The sequence below is a fragment of the Eptatretus burgeri genome, chromosome 4, assembly GCF_056783735.1.
Source record: "Eptatretus burgeri isolate ZD-2024b chromosome 4, Ebu_testis_v1, whole genome shotgun sequence".
Lineage (NCBI taxonomy): Eukaryota > Metazoa > Chordata > Myxini > Myxiniformes > Myxinidae > Eptatretus > Eptatretus burgeri.
This window is the reverse complement of record NC_140964.1, coordinates 3,428,775-3,443,732: the sequence shown is the minus strand read 5'-3', so window position 1 is coordinate 3,443,732 and position 14,958 is coordinate 3,428,775. Positions and strand designations below refer to the sequence as shown.

Below are 14,958 nucleotides of genomic sequence, written 5' to 3'. Positions count from 1 at the left end.
TGAAAATGAGAAATTTTGTGTAACGAAATTTGAGGTGATAAATGGAGCAGTAGTAAAGGATAAGTGTGGCAGGTACTGGCCCGGGCCACCAGCAGTCGGGGACTTCTCATTTGGTGGTTGTCAGTAGCGGTTCACGGCATTCGTAAATCCCTTCTGGGGGGAGCAGGGGCCTACGGATGGCCAACGCAGCCGCCAAATGAAGGCCCACCTGTTCGGTGAGCCAGGGAGATGGTGAAGAATGGTCAAATGTGACCAGGGAGGGAATGTGAGGAGTGTTATTAATGGCCACATTTGATCCATAGTCAATACGTATATCGTAGTTAGATGTCAGGATTCGAACCAATTTTCTTGTATACTTTGAAATGTATTTTAAAGTCTTTATAATTTTTTGTTGTACTGCTTCCACAAGCTTGCCCAACATATGTCCTTAAGAGATAGTGCTACACTTTGTCTTGGTCAACCCACGCATTCCAGTCCTGTGAACTAAAAGGGCTTTGCTTTTAGTTTCAACATCAGGCAATGATAAAAAGCCTAGATTGTGGGGGGGGGGGGGGGATTGCTGAAGAGAAACTGCAGAGCCCAAAGATATGTTGTTTGACCGTTTCAACCTCCCCTGGGGGAGAAAAAAGAACCCCTTGGCACATTTTTGAATGCACACCCGGGGCTCTTGTCAAACCAACCGGAGATAGATTGTGACCAGAGATAGATTGTATATAGGAGGGTTTTTGGAATGTAGAATTTCGGTGTGGTTGGATTGCTCTCCACTGTACTGGTTGAGTTGTCACATTATCTCTGCATGTATGCATGCATGTGCTTTTTTTTTTAATAAACCGCATATTCGGAAATCCTCTGACTCTCTTCATGCTTGTCTGGGGAAAAGAGTCTTCACATTTATAACTTCTACCAAGCTTCTACAGAGTTGGACCAGTGCACGCTGGAGAGTCCACACACCACATATGTAAATCTGTGTATTAAATGTTTACTCTATAGATCTATGTAGAAAGGTGGCAGAGCCAATCATTTTAATACGAAGTGTGCAGTTATTTTTTTGTATATCACCAAACATTTATTATATATTTATTTTCAACTGTGGATTGCATTTATAATAGGCTTAGTGAGTGTGTACATGACGTGTCAGGTAAATAGACCATGTCATATTTGTTTGGGGATAGAAAACTGACATCTCATACATGACTCGTCATTTTTTTTTTGGGGGGGGGTGGGTATCCAGGGTGGGAGGTAAAAAAAAAACAACTGGCGTGTCAGGTACACAATTTGTCATGTACTAAAAGCCGGCGGTCATTTTGAAAAAAAAAAAATAACAAATAACAAATAGGGCCTCCTCCTTCCTTTCTAAAAACAATCTGGCCAATCAACTGGTATATTTTTTATTTGGCTTAACTCATGCCAGGGAGCACCACGTCAGAAAAAGGAACATATGCAATATGAATACACAAATGTGTAAACATACACTTTTGTTTGAATAATATTACAAGTAATGAAGGAAGTCTATCATTAAAGTCAACCAAAGTAGTTTTTGTGGCCAATGCTCGCTCGTAAGGGAGAAAAGAAAAGATGAGGAACAATGTATTGGACACAAATTTATGATAAAAAGCACGATTTTTTAATTACAATGTCACAGATAAACATAGGCCGTGTACATGTGTCCAATGAAAAAAAAAATCACCAAAAACAACTTTATTCTGCGAAACGGCATTTTACATTTTATACACCAGGACCCTGACATTCAAGGGGGATACATTCCAGGAGAGCCCCGCAAATGTTGAAACCACGAAGGTGGGAGCATTGTTTAAATGGGAAATGGGGGATATGTTCTGGGGATTTCCCGACCATTGAAAAATCCACGAACGTTGGGGTGGAATCCACGAATGTTTTGTCATCGTTACAGTGGGGATAAGGGGGATAGCGTTATCGGTTTGCGACGGCTCATGAAAAAGCCCGCAAATGGCGACACCACCAAAGTCGAGGAATTGGTACAATGGGGACAAGGGAGATAACGTTATCGGTTCTCGGCAGTTCCTGGTTCAAAGGAGAAAGTTTTTAAAGTTTAAAATGTTTAACCACGAATGCACGATTACAGTTTCATTAAAGATGCTATATAAATATATTTTTTTCAATGACAACACCAGGTACCGTTTCCAATTTTTTGAAGAATGCATTTTAAAGTCTCTTAACCATACCGTACCACGAAAACAAAACGATTTGGAAGCTGATAATAGATATTGTGTAATTAGCCCGTAATTAGCTTGCTGATAATTTCACTAATAGATGTGCTGAACGTTTCCATCCTTTAACTCACAGAACATGATGTCTTTCCTCTCTGCAGGCAGATTATACTGAGCGTATTTAAGATATAAAAGCCCAGATGGTGCTGTTTGTGGCAAGATGGTGATTTATACGAAGATGCACTGAATGTTTCAGTTGTGTAATGTCCGTATGTGGCGACCTGGTAACTTCTGGATACATCAAGAGATGCTGTTTGAGATTGGGTGGGGATACCAAAACGGACGCGACATGAGTCCCATACATGTGCCGACGTTTGAGATTGGGTGGGGGCGCTTTGTCATGTTCTGCACTTTTTTGGCCTACATCTCCACCCGATGGCATTTGCTTTGTTTTTTTTTTGGGGGGGGGGTTTGGTGTGCACTGGTGGGAACGATCATCTGGGTGACAGACAGACATTTGTTCTATGCAGATTATGTGGATTTACCACGAGACGTAATCTGCAGCTAATGCTCACCATCACAGGCAGATGGTGCTAACAGCATTTAAACGACAACTATAGTCATCTTTGGTTAAATATTTATATGGTGTGCCATCCTGCTGATGCCAAATACGCCTGAAATCCGGATAGGCGACTCCGTTTGATGACCTTCAATCTGTCGTTTTTACATGAGTGACCAGGCTGAAGCCTCCGGGTTGGAGGCGACGCTTTGGTCGGCACATGTACAGGATTCCAGTCACATCCGTGTGAGATTGGGTTTGGGTGCTTCGTCACGCTCCGCACTTTTTGGTCTATATATAAAATCCATGATGAAGGCCACCTTGCCATGTTATTACAAAAATAATGGTGGAGTTAGTGATACCTTGTGTAGTTTGTCTGACCATGTTTGTTAAATCCTAAGTTCATTGCTAACCTTTCCAACAAAACACAATTCCCATCAGATTCACGGCTCACCAATCATGGAGCCATGAAGGGTTGCTAAAGACCTGAAGGATCATTAAGGAGATGAACAACACAATATGCCTGCTGTTGGCTTAATGGTTAAGGTCGTGGGCTTGGGATACTAGGATCCTGAGTTCACATTCCCCTCGGCTGTTGAATTAATACCAGGTGGGGTTGAATCTGCCTGTCATCCTTCCGAGGTCGGCAAAATCAGTGCCAGCTTGCTGGTATCCTGTGTCGGAGTGACGACCCATCCAGGATTGTACCCAACAGGCAAGGGGACTGTTTCGGCAGCACCAACGCTCTGCACAGAGTATGGTCCCGATGGATGGATCAACACTACACTGAACCAATACGAAAGTAAAATTGGCTCAAAGATATACATTTGAGAAAGATAGCTTGTAGCTAAGCGTGTGACCAAATGAACTATCAAGACGCCAAAATAAATTTTATCAAATCAAAGAAAACATATTTGCCTCAAGTCACCAAGGTGAACAAACAGTAAAAAGAGCATCTCTGCACCCACAATTCACATACCAGTCCTGGTTTTCAACCCAATCTGCTTGGTACTGCCGAACCTCCATCGGGAAGTCATTGTACAGGAGATCAAGCTGGTTCAGGTACTTGGTGTCGAGCTGCTGGAGGCTGTTCCATTGCGCCATGCTTCCACAACACACTTTGGCCAAGGAAAAATGGTAAAGCTGCATCGAAGGGTACAAAGTACAAACAGTAAAACGTTGCTCAAGCTATCTGTAAAGTAACAGAACAATTTAGAGAGAGAAAAGTCTTTTCAGAACTCAAACGCATTTTGAAACAAGTGACGGCAAAGAGGAATAATTATTAGGTAGCATCTGCTGTGCACACCGACGAACGCCACCATCGGAGTGCAACACATGTTCAGGGCATAGAGGATGTACAAGTTATTAAAACGTGCTTGATAATCCCGCTATACTGTCGTGGCTAAAGATATTGGCACCCTTGCACCTTTTTCAAATAACGCATCTTTTCTTCCAGAAAATTGTTGTTTTTTTTAACATCTTTTGGTTTCCACATATGTATTTCTTTGGTTTGCAGTGGAAGAAAACAAACAAAAAAAAAAGCTGAAAAGAAATTACTAAATCTGAGCTTACTCCACAGAAATCCAAAAATGTCCCAGACAATATTATTGGCACCTTTTAGAAGTTGTTCAAAATAATTAGGATTTCAAGCAGGTGATCTCCTTTACTTTGGAATTGAACTCACCTGTGGTGAGTTGCAGGTGACTGCAACATTAAAAAAAAAAAATACTCATGAAACCAGTTTGAAGAGAGAGAAAGAGTCATTCTGCTGTTTTGTGTCACTGTGTCCCACAATGAGCATGGAGAAAAGAAAGAAAACCACAGAATTGTCTGATGAAGTCAGACACAACAATGTAGCCAAGCATGGACAAGCTCAAGACGACAAGTCCATCTACAGAGACCTTGATGTTCCCGTGTCCACCGTACACAATGTTATCAGGAAGTTTAAGGACCATGGCACTGCAGCCAAACTCCCTGGACGTGGCCGCAAGAGAAAACTTGATTGAAGATTGCAGCGAAGCATTGTTCGAATGGTGGAGAAAGCACCTCGATCAACTGCCAAACACATTCAACTCGCACAATCAGTCACCAACTCGATGAAAGGGGGTTCGATGGTAGGAGACCCAGGAGGACCACACTGCTGAGAGAGAGAGACATGACAAAGCCTGACTGGAGTTTGCCAAAACACACCTGAACAAGCCCAACTCCTTCTGGGAGAATGTCCTGTGGACAGACGAGACCAAATTAGAGCTTTTTGGTGAAGCACATCAGCTCTGTTTACAGAAAACAAAATGAAGCCTTCAAAGAAAAGAACACGTTCCCTGCAGTCAAACATGGAGGAGGTTCAGTGATGTTTTGGGGTTGCTGTGCTGCCTCTGGCACTAGGTGCCTTGAATATGTGCATGGCATCATTAAATCAGGAGATTACCAAGGAGGCATTTTGGAGTACAATGTTCAACCCGGTGTCAGAAAGCTGGGTCTCCGAAGGTCATGGGCCTTGCAGCAGGACATTGATCCTAAACACACTTCAAAAAGCACCCAGGAATGGGTCAAAACAAAACTCTGGACTGTTCTGAAGTAGCCAGCAATGAGTCCAGATCTAAATCCCATTGAGCACCTGTCAGGAGATATGAAAACAGCAGTTGGGAGAAGGCACGCTTCAAATCTGGGAGAACTGAAGCAGTTTGCACAAGAAGAGTGGGACAAACTACCAGTGGAGAGGTGTAGGAAGCTCATTATGGCTTACGGAAGAGCTTGACTGCAGTTATTTTGTCCAAAGGCTGTGACACCAAATATTAAAATCAATAATTGTCATTGCCATTTCATTTTATTTTCTAATTTAAAAGGGTATATTAAATTCTGAATCAAAAACAAAGGTTCTGTAATATTAACAGTGAAATAAAGAATTGTGGAGACAAAATACTTTTGGCAATTTGAACTTAATTTGAGAAAATTGTGAGTCGTTTCAAAAAAGTGCAGGGATGTCAATATTTTTGGCAACGACTGTATATCCAGGCAGATATTGCTGGAGAGTTTATAGATCACCTTACCCCACTTGAGGGCAGGGTCTGCAAGTGGCAAATTTGATTGGACATGGTGATGTAAAATGCCAGAATATTTTATCGAAGTACTACTTTTGAAAGTACAAAGAAGGCAATTTGTGTTTCTCCATTGTTCAAGTGTATAATTCAATTGAAATAAAATAAAGAGTTCAAAGGTTGTAGAAAAAAAAAATCCGGAAGTTTACCGTGGTTGACGCAGTGTCTTTTACACCACCCTATCTAACACGTTACATTTGTTGTTCGTGCCTAATGTTTGTATCCTTTACGACGTCTGTAAAAACATGTTTCCTGTTTGGAATAATTTTCGATTTTGCTTGACTGCCAGGCAAGCAGGCAGAGAAAAATATCATCTCACTCCTCTCTGCGCATGCATGATTGAGCCGAAGTACTGTGAAACTACAGGTTTGTTTTCCGATTTGTGTTCAAAATACAACATTCATTTTAAATTAGGTTGGTCCTTGATCATAAACTCATGTTTGTAGACAGACACACAGACAGAGACAGAGTGTGAACCAATTGCTTAACCACACTTTTTCCTTCACATACACGGGGCAATAATATCATTTAGCCAAACAACATCCCACAGAGAGGACAGAACAGTCCAGACAGAAGAATCCAAACACATGGGGAAGGATCAAATGAGATACGCAGAAGGCAAATCAATTCATCTTTTCTTTTAGCATTCAATTATATTCCATGATAGACACTAGGCAAATGTATTATACTGTACATTAATCAAAAATTCAATCATTTCTTTACAAATAAAAAAACTATAAAGGCACTCGGTAGAGCGCATACCTTGACCGCGTAATGCCTGATCCACGAGAACATATTTGGCCCAATGCATTTTTGAAATATCATGCGACAGTACTACATAGTTTTTGGCCTTCCCTCTCAATGGTGAAGAATCACTTAAAAAAAATTCAATAATTCTCGAATCCAGATCTTCACCAAAATCGAATCAATTCTTCCTTGTGGCACTCCTAAACTATCCACCAAGTTTCATCCGAATCACTCCACAACTTTTTGAGATATTGTGCTATATATCGTTTTTGGCCCCATCTCTCAATGATCAAGAATCACTGATGTAGGGTAGGAAGGCAACAAATTGATAGTGGGGTCACAGATGAACACAACAAGCAAGGAGAGAGAGAGGAGAGGGGGGGGAGAAAAGAGAGAGGAGGGGGTGGGAGAGAAGAGAGAGGAGGGGGTGGGAGAGAAGAGAGAGGAGGGGTGGGAGAGAAGAGAGAGGAGGGGGTGGGAGAGAAGAGAGAGGAGGGGTGGGAGAGAAGAGAGAGGAGGGGTGGGAGAGAAGAGAGAGGAGGGGTGGGAGAGAAGAGAGAGGAGGGGGTGGGAGAGAAGAGAGAGGAGGGGGTGGGAGAGAAGAGAGAGGAGGGGGTGGGAGAGAAGAGAGAGGAGGGGGGAGAGAAGAGAGAGGAGGGGGAGAGAAGAGAGAGGAGGGGGAGAGAAGAGAGAGAGGAGGGGGGAGAAAGAGAGAGGAGGGGGAGAGAAAGAGAGAGGAGGGGGGAGAGAAAGAGAGAGGAGGGGGAGAGAAAGAGAGAGGAGGGGGAAGAGAAAGAGAGAGGAGGGGGAAGAGAAAGAGAAAGGAGGGGGAGAGAAAGAGAAAGGAGGGGAGAGAAAGAGAGAGGAGGGGGAGAGAAAGAGAGAGGAGGGGGAGAGAAAGAGAAAGGAGGGCGAAAGAGAAAGAGAAAGAGAGGGCGAAAGAGAAAGAGAAAGAGAGGGCGAAACAGAAAGAGAAAGAGAGGGCGAAAGAGAAAGAGAAAGAGAGAGGGAAAGAGAAAGAGAAAGAGAGAGGGAAAGAGAAAGAGAAAGAGAGAGGGAAAGAGAAAGAGAAAGAGAGAGGGAAAGAGAAAGAGAAAGAGAAAGAGAGAGGGAAAGAGAAAGAGAGAGGGAAAGAGAAACAGAAAGAGAGAGGGAAAGAGAAAGAGAAAGAGAGACGGAAAGAGAAAGAGAAAGAGAGAGGGAAAGAGAAAGAGAAAGAGAGAGGGAAAGAGAAAGAGAAAGAGAGAGGGAAAGAGAAAGAGAAAGAGAGAGGGAAAGAGAAAGAGAAAGAGAGAGGGAAAGAGAAAGAGAAAGAGAAAGAGAGAGGGAAAGAGAAAGAGAAAGAGAGGGAAAGAGAAAGAGAAAGAGAGAGGGAAAGAGAAAGAGAAAGAGAAAGAGAGAGGGAAAGAGAAAGAGAAAGAGAGAGGGAAAGAGAAAGAGAAAGAGAGAGGGAAAGAGAAAGAGAAAGAGAGAGGGAAAGAGAAAGAGAAAGAGAGAGGGAAAGAGAAAGAGAAAGAGAGAGGGAAAGAGAAAGAGAAAGAGAGAGGGAAAGAGAAAGAGAAAGAGAGAGGGAAAGAGAAAGAGAAAGAGAGAGGGAAAGAGAAAGAGAAAGAGAGAGGGAAAGAGAAAGAGAAAGAGAGAGGGAAAGAGAAAGAGAAAGAGAGAGGGAAAGAGAAAGAGAAAGAGAGAGAAAGAGAAAGAGAGAGGGAAAGAGAAAGAGAAAGAGAGAGGGAAAGAGAAAGAGAAAGAGAGAGGGAAAGAGAAAGAGAAAGAGAGAGGGAAAGAGAAAGAGAAAGAGAGAGGGAAAGAGAAAGAGAAAGAGAGAGGGAAAGAGAAAGAGAAAGAGAGAGGGAAAGAGAAAGAGAAAGAGAGAGGGAAAGAGAAAGAGAAAGAGAGAGGGAGAGAGAAAGAGAAAGAGAGGGGGAAAGAGAAAGAGAAAGAGAGAGGGAAAGAGAAAGAGAAAGAGAGGGCGAAAGAGAAAGAGAAAGGGAGAGGGAAAGAGAAAGAGAGAGGGAAAGAGAAAGAGAAAGAGAGAGGGAAAGAGAAAGAGAAAGAGAGAGGGAAAGAGAAAGAGAAAGAGAGAGGGAAAGAGAAAGAGAAAGAGAGAGGGAAAGAGAAAGAGAAAGAGAGAGGGAAAGAGAAAGAGAAAGAGAGAGGGAAAGAGAAAGAGAAAGAGAGAGGGAAAGAGAAAGAGAAAGAGAAAGAGAGAGGAAAGAGAAAGAGAAAGAGAGAGGGAAAGAGAAAGGGAGAGGGAAAGAGAAAGAGAAAGGGAGAGGGAAAGAGAAAGAGAGAGGGAGAGGGAAAGAGAAAGAGAGAGGGAAAGAGAAAGAGAAAGAGAGAGGGAAAGAGAAAGAGAAAGAGAGAGGGAAAGAGAAAGAGAAAGAGAGAGGGAAAGAGAAAGAGAAAGAGAGAGGGAAAGAGAAAGAGAAAGAGAGAGGGAAAGAGAAAGAGAGAGGGAAAGAGAAAGAGAGAGGGAAAGAGAAAGAAAGAGGGAAAGAGAAAGAAAGAGGGAAAGAGAGAGAGAGAGGGAAAGAGAAAGAGAGGGAAAGTGAAAGAGAGAGGGAAAGAGAAAGAGAGAGGGAAAGAGAGAGAGAGAGGGAAAGAGAAAGAGAGAGGGAAAGAGAAAGGGAGAGGGAAAGAGAAAGAGAAAGAGAAAGGGAAAGAGAAAGAGAGAGGGAAAGAGAGAGGGAAAGAGAAAGGGAAAGAGAGAGGGAAAGAGAGAGGGAAAGAGAGGGAAAGAGAGAGGGAAAGAGAGAGGGAAAGAGAGAGGGAAAGAGAGAGGGAAAGAGAGAGGGAAAGAGAGAGGGAAAGAGAGAGGGAAAGAGAGAGGGAAAGAGAGAGGGAAAGAGAGAGGGAAAGAGAGAGGGAAAGAGAGAGGGAAAGAGAGAGGGAAAGAGAGAGGGAAAGAGAGAGGGAAAGAGAGAGGGAAAGAGAGAGGGAAAGAGAGAGGGAAAGAGAGAGGGAAAGAGAGAGGGAAAGAGAGAGGGAAAGAGAGAGGGAAAGAGAGAGGGAAAGAGAGAGGGAAAGAGAGAGGGAAAGAGAGAGGGAAAGAGAGAGGGAAAGAGAGAGGGAAAGAGAGAGGGAAAGAGAGAGGGAAAGAGAAGAGAAAACAGGAAGACAGAGAAAGGGGAAGAGAGAGAAAGTGAGTTGCAAGTAAAAGGGATGAGGTCGGTCAGGTTCATGGGGACAGAAATGATCAAGAGTCAGAATGTAGGATGAGATGGATGACATGAGATTGGTGCTCCACTGCTTGGAATCCAGTCAGGAAGGGTAGGGTTGAACCGCTTGAAATCCAGTGAGGAAGTTTCCAGAAGGTCGCTCCAAAAATGGAAGAAAGGAGGTAAAAGGTGGAGGTGTACAGAAGTCCTGGATCGAGTGCACAACCACGTGGGGGTAATTCAAAGATCGGAATTGTTCATCGTTGCAGTAAAAAAGTAATCTGTGCAGGTTCATCTGCTGTGAACGCACAACCATTGGGAGGTAAAATCAATTGGTCAATGTTTGTGTTCATCGTCTTAATCTTCCTCTTCTTGGAGACTCAAATTATTCCAATTTTCTCCTGGGGTCCACCTGGACAAATGTTTTTGACCCAAGTCTTTCTGGAACGAGGTCATGCCAGACGTGTGACTTGTTCAGGGAGTCAGCGATAACTCGCACTTGGTCTTCACAAAAGACGTCGTAGGATGTTTAACGTGCACAGACAACAGGTACAGGCAGCCGGATCCTCCTGCTTAAACGTTCATCCAAGGGGACGGTGCAACTCGATGATGAAACGGGTCTGTGAACACCAATCCACTGGTTTATAGTTGGGTCGGGAATCAATCCCACACTCGACAGGTGCTGTCTTTGCACTACCACAAGCAACCTCAGGACCGCAAACACCATCACTACAAGCCTCACTACTCTGTACAGCCAACACCACAACCAAACTCAGTACCGCCAACTCCTTCACTAACCTCAGTATAGCAAATAACACCACCACCAACCTCAGTACAGCAAACACCATTACTACAAGCCTCACTACTCTGTACGGCCAACACCACAACCAAACTCAGTACCGCCAACTCCTTCACTAACCTCAGTATAGCAAATAACACCCCCACCACCACCAACCTCAGTACAGCAAACACCATTACTACAAGCCTCACTACTCTGTACAGCCAACACCACAACCAAACTCAGTACCGCCAACTCCTTCACTAACCTCAGTATAGCAAATAACACCCCCACCACCACCAACCTCAGTACAGCAAACACCATTACCACAAGCCTCACTACTCTGTACAGCCAACACCACAACCAAAATCAGTACCGCCAACTCCTTCACTAACCTCAGTATAGCAAATAACACCCCCACCACCACCAACCTCAGTACAGCAAACACCATTACTACAAACCTCACTACTCTGTACGGCCAACACCACAACCAAACTCAGTAGCACAAACTCCTTCACTAACCTCAGTAAAGCAAATAACACCCCCACCACCACCAACCTCAGTACAGCAAACACCATTACTACAAGCCTCACTACTCTGTACGGCCAACACCACAACCAAACTCAGTAGCACAAACTCCTTCACTAACCTCAGTATAGCAAATAACACCCCCACCACCACCAACCTCAGTACAGCAAACACCATTACTACAAGCCTCACTACTCTGTACAGCCAACACCACAACCAAACTCAGTACCGCCAACTCCTTCACTAACCTCAGTATAGCAAATAACACCCCCACCACCACCAACCTCAGTACAGCAAACACCATTACCACAAGCCTCACTACTCTGTACAGCCAACACCACAACCAAACTCAGTAGCACAAACTCCTTCACTAACCTCAGTATAGCAAATAACACCCCCACCACCACCAACCTCAGTACAGCAAACACCATTACTACAAGCCTCACTACTCTGTACAGCCAACACCACAACCAAACTCAGTAGCACAAACTCCTTCACTAACCTCAGTACAGCAAACACAACAAACCTCAGTACCACCAACCACCACCAACACAAACCTCAGTACAGCAAAAACAACAAACCTCAGTACCACCAACTCCTACAGCAACAACCACCACAACCAAACTCAGTACCGCCGACTCCTACAGCAACAACCACCACAACCAAACTCAGTACCGCCGACTCCTACAGCAACAACCACAACCAAACTCGGTACCACCACCACAACCAACCTCAGTACAGCAAACACAACAAACCTCACTACCACCAACTCATACAGCAACAACCACCAACACCAACCTCAGTACAGCAAAAACAACAAACTTCAGTACCGCCAACTCCTACAGCAACCACCACCACAACCAAAGTCAGTACCGCAGACTTCTACAGCAACAACCACCACCACAACCAAACTCAGTACCACTGACTCCTCCAGCAACCACCACCACCAACTTCAGTACAGCAAACACCATCACTACCAACCTCACCACTCTCCAGCCAATAGCACTGCCAACTCCTGCACTAACCTCAGCACAACGAGCAACAACACCAACCTCAACACAACCAACTCGACCACCACAAACACGTTGCACTCTTTAACAAAAGAGCAAAATGACATCAAAGAACATCAATAACAAACCATTGTGATCCCAAAACAACCTTCACAACACCAACCAAGTACTAGTAGAGAAATTACATCACTAGTTAACACAATGTACAAATATATAACTATTATAACTATCATACTGGTAAAATCGATTACTTCAAGCATAACCGATGTCACAAATGTTTATATAAATGGGATAATGTTGCATTTTGAGTAAACATCAAGTTTAAATCCTCCACTCACGCTCAGTCGAGTAACATAAGGTCCGAAATCGAGGTCGAAGGCCTTTTATATTACTATTTCACTTTAACTTCACGTAGGATACAAATGCTCCCAGGGCGGAACGTACCGCGAACTTGCGGTAAAACATACCTCTAACTCAGCCTCCGGGGCAGCAGGCAAATCGAAAAGTGAATCGTTTTGGTTGAGTGAGTGATTTCCGAGAATGGGCGGAGACGACCCGAAGATTTGTCATGGCTCCGCCCACTACACCACCAGTCTCCCGATTTGGTGATGACGTAGATCGAGAATATCATTATATTCACTGTTTCAACACGTTTCACCATAAACATAATACGTACGAGGAAGCGGTCAAAGGATTACAGCGATTACTCAGAATCTTTGTTTATAACAATGCTTATGATATAATTTATAATATTATCTCGCACACAATGAGCCAGGATGAGGGGGGGGGAGGGGATTCCAAAGCCACGCCCAACGGTTGTTAAAAACATGACGTCAATGATAGGAATTACGCAGATTGAAGATCCCCAACAAATACTTTCACCCTCAACTTTCACCCCCCCCACCCCACAACTCCGCAACATATAATATAATATAATATAATATATTTATTTATTTATTTATTTATTTATTTATTTATTTATTTATTTATTTATTTATTTATTAATTAATTAATTAATTAATTAATTACCACCACCACCACCATATTTTTGCAGCCTTTCAATTTCGCAGCCATACACAAAGTTTTACATTCCAGACAAACTTTCAGAAACTTTTACATGAATTCCACGTGCAATGGAAAGTAAAAGGGCTGTGTGTCCATATCTGTATTTCTCGATTTATCTCAGTGGGTTTCACATGGAGAATGATGACCTTTACAATGTGACAAACAACGTAAATGGAATGCTTTATCCCCTTCGATCCAAATATAGCTGGCAATAAGCTGGAGAGGTTGTTGACCATAAGGTTTTACCATCTCCAATGCAACCGAGTTGGGTGTGGGCTCTCTACTTAAAGACAAACAGACAGAGACTCGAAGGACACTCGGTAGAGCGCATACCTCCACCACGTCATGCCTGATCCCTCCACCACGTCATGCCTAACCCCTCCACCACGTCATGCCTGATCCCTCCACCAAGTCATGCCTGACCCCTCCACCACGTCATGCCTGATCCCTCCACCACGTCATGCCTGATCCCTCCACCACATCATGCCTGATCCCTCCACCACGTCATGCCTGATCCCTCCACCACGCCATGCCTGATCCCTCCACCACGTCATGCCTGATCCCTCCACCACGTCATGCCTGATCCCTCCACCACGTCATGCCTGATCCCTCCACCACGTCATGCCTGATCCCTCCACCACATCATGCCTGACCCCTCCACCACGTCATGCCTGATCCCTCCACCACGTCATACCTGACCCCTCCACCACGTCATGCCTGATCCCTCCACCACGTCATGCCTGATCCCTCCACAACGTCATGCCTGATCCCTCCACCACGTCATGCCTGATCCCTCCACCACGTCATGCCTGATCCCTCCACCACGTCATGCCTGATCCCTCCACCACATCATGCCTGATCCCTCCACCACGTCATGCCTGATCCCTCCACCACATCATGCCTGATCCCTCCACCACATCATGCCTGATCCCTCCACCACGTCATGCCTGATCCCTCCACCACGTCATGCCTGATCCATGAGAACATATTTGGCCCAATACATGTTTGAAATGTCAAGCTATACAATACGATATAGTTTTTGGCCCCATCTCTCAATGGTGAAGGATCACTTTAAAAAAAAAAAAATTCTCGTATCCAGATCGGGACTCGGATCTTCACGAAAATTGAATCAATTCTTTCTTGTCACATCCCCCAACATGTCCACCAAGTTTCATCTGAATCCGTGCACAACCTTTTGAGATATCATGCTATATATCGGTTTAACCCAATCTCAAATTGGTGAAGAATAACCTTAAAAATGGAAGCAGCCCGATCCCAAGTACTGCTAAACGGAAAGTTTTTGAAAGTGCTAAAAAGGTGATATTTGTGTTTTGCAATGTTCAAGTAAATAATTCAATTGAAATAAAATAAACATTTTAAAGTTTGGAGAAAAAAAAAACTCCGTAGGTTTACCACCGTTGATGCACCATCTTATACACGACCCTAACACTTCACCTGAGTTATTCGTGCCTGTTGTTTGTGTCCTGTATGACATCTTTAAAAACAGTAGGTTTCCTGTTTGCAATGATTTTCAATTTTGTTTGTCTGCCAGTCAGGTAGACGGAGTGAAAAATATTATCTCACTCCTTTCTGCGCATGTGCGATCGGGACAAATTCAGAGGCAAAGTACTGTTAAACTGCAGGTTCGTTTTCCGATTCATGTTCCAATTCGTGTTCAAAATATAACATTCAATTGAAATGAAGTTGTTCCTTGATCATAAGCTGATGTTTGTAGATGGACAGACGGACAGACAGACAGACAGAGTGAACCCATTGCTTCACCCCGCTTTTCGCTTCGCGTGCGAGAGGTAAAAAATAAAATGCGTTTC

General features: G+C 43.8%; 1 long non-coding RNA gene across 4 annotated transcripts in view; it reads right to left on the bottom strand.

The window, feature by feature from the left end:
- Positions 1–12,527, bottom strand: part of LOC147027353 (uncharacterized) — a 39,827-nt gene extending 27,300 nt beyond the window's left edge. For 3 of the 4 annotated variants that reach the window (XR_015057004.1, XR_015057005.1, XR_015057006.1), the window contains exons 1-2: positions 12,403–12,527; positions 3,725–3,888 (exon numbers count right to left, since the gene is read on the bottom strand). This is a non-coding gene — a long non-coding RNA (uncharacterized LOC147027353). Of the gene's footprint in view, positions 3,492–3,724; positions 3,889–12,402 lie in introns of all 4 variants that reach the window. The other variant, XR_015057003.1, reaches the window with a different exon arrangement.
- Positions 12,528–14,958: the final 2,431 nt, after the last annotated feature.